The sequence below is a fragment of the Natator depressus genome, chromosome 28, assembly GCF_965152275.1.
Source record: "Natator depressus isolate rNatDep1 chromosome 28, rNatDep2.hap1, whole genome shotgun sequence".
Lineage (NCBI taxonomy): Eukaryota > Metazoa > Chordata > Testudines > Cheloniidae > Natator > Natator depressus.
The window spans coordinates 6953381-6955346 of record NC_134261.1 but is presented as its reverse complement, the minus strand read 5'-3'; the positions used below and the strand labels follow the sequence as shown (position 1 = coordinate 6955346).

Here is a 1966-nt window from a genome sequence, read left to right as displayed (position 1 = left end):
CTTCTATCATAGGAATACGAAGCAGTTGGTGTTGTAATGTTACAGGAGAGGTTGAAATGAGGCTATTTCTCAGGTAGAAGGCAACAATTGTATCAGGAAGGGGATTTGAATGCCCACCTCCATATGGAGCCCAGAACACAAATGACGGAAAGACACAGGTTTGAGTTTGATGCGTTAGACCACTCGGCCAGCCTGTCACTGTTAGTCAAGCCACTTATCAATCTCAGTTTTCTTTAACTTGTTGTGAACTTTCCAGGGAGGCGGAGATTGCATATCTCTTTCAACTTCTAGAGACTTTCTAAAGCACAGCTGATTTTTATATGTCGTCTCCCTGCTCCCTTTTTAAGGGAATAAAAGATGATTGCTACCATTCTGAGAAAGTAATGTTGAACCTCAAACTCCTGCATGGTGGGCCAGACGGCCAAGCAACCAGCACCCACAACTTCAACCACCTTTTCTTTTCAAAATAGCTCAGCCCTCAGTGTGTTGAGCCTTTCTGAAAATGTGGCCAAAATGTTTATTGCCCAATTGGGAGCTGAGTTCTTCTGAAAATCTGGCTCTAGGGGTGGAGGTGAGACCTTCTGAAAATTCTGGCCCATGTGTCTGGAAGCCCGAAGAACCTTCAGAACTTTTATCGTGTGCTAGAACCTGATGAGAAAACCTTCCTTCTGTCGAACTCAGCAGAGATTTTGTCATTAACTTACAATCACAATGTTTCAGCTTGATCCCAGATTTAGGTATCAACAAAATACATTGATTGTATTTTTACATGCAATGTGAAACAAACACCCCTAGTTGGGCAGAGGGATAGAAGTAGGTCAGCCACTAAACCACATTGCCTTTCATCAGTAGCTACCTGAGCAAGGTAGTAACCAGTGGCCAACAGGTGAAAGGCCCATCATCTATGCTTAGAACACGACAGCAGCTAGACCTCAGGAATGGAAGAGGCTAATGGTCAGTTTTGCCGAGATGGTTACTTCCAAAGACTGGTATATAGAGTGGGATGAAAGTTTTTTGCATGAATATTTTATTTGCTGCAATAATTTGGTTGACCCAAAATGATTTTTTGGTTTTGTTTCAGCAAGAAAACTGACATCTTGGGTCAACCTGAGTGTCTATTACTGTTGTTATAACATTGGTTAGGCTAGCTAGCAAGGGGGAACAAGAATTTGCACCTATTTGTGGACATCGAGGTGCACAGTGGAAACATGTCCACGTTCTGCTCCTAGTCAGTGGGAAGCTTTGATTTTGATATGGTCTCCAAAGCCCTTGCCAAGATCACATAGAAGATGGGGGAGTCAGGGAAAAAGCGTCAATTTGTTAAAATTGCAAGTGAAGGATAAATTAAGGTGTTTTGCTGTAAAGTCACTTTTCCCTGACTGGGAATTGAACCCAGGCCGTGGCGGTGAGAGCGCCAAATCCTAACCAATAGACCACCAGGGAGAGGATGAGGCTCTTGTTCTTCTCAGCTGTGCTGCACTTCCTTAGACTATTTTCTGTCCAATTTCTGAAGCTGCTCCTTTGTCCATTCCCTGAGCGGCTAAGAGCAGAGCGGGCAGGAACCCCTGTGCTCAGGGTCACAACCTGAGCCCAACCCAAGCCACTGAAACAAACTCAAATGCTGTGTCAGCTTCCTCCACTAGGATCACAGAGCAACACAGAGAAAACCCAGGAGGAACAATCCTCCTCTGCCTTCATTGACCCCATTGCAACCCTCTCAGCAGCCGACCTGGGCCTTCTTCTGGGAAGGACATTGAGCTGATAGGAACTTTGGCATAGAGAGCAAGGGAGGGAGTTTCCTACCCCTCATTGTGACCTGATTGCATTCTGACTCCATGTAACGGGGCTCTGAGCTTTGCCATCTTCTGAATTCTGTGTCCTCAACAAGCAGCCAAAGTGCTGAACCCCCTGGACCCTTCTGCTGGGAGCATGGGGATTGCACAAGAGCTGTAAGCCCTTTTTACCT

The 1966-nt window shown here is 45.5% G+C and overlaps 1 non-coding gene across 1 annotated transcript; it reads right to left on the bottom strand.

Moving 5' to 3' along the window:
* Positions 1-1371: 1371 nt before the first annotated feature.
* TRNAE-CUC (transfer RNA glutamic acid (anticodon CUC)) lies at positions 1372-1443 on the bottom strand. Its single transcript has one exon. It is a non-coding gene; the product is annotated as a tRNA-Glu (tRNA).
* Positions 1444-1966: the final 523 nt, after the last annotated feature.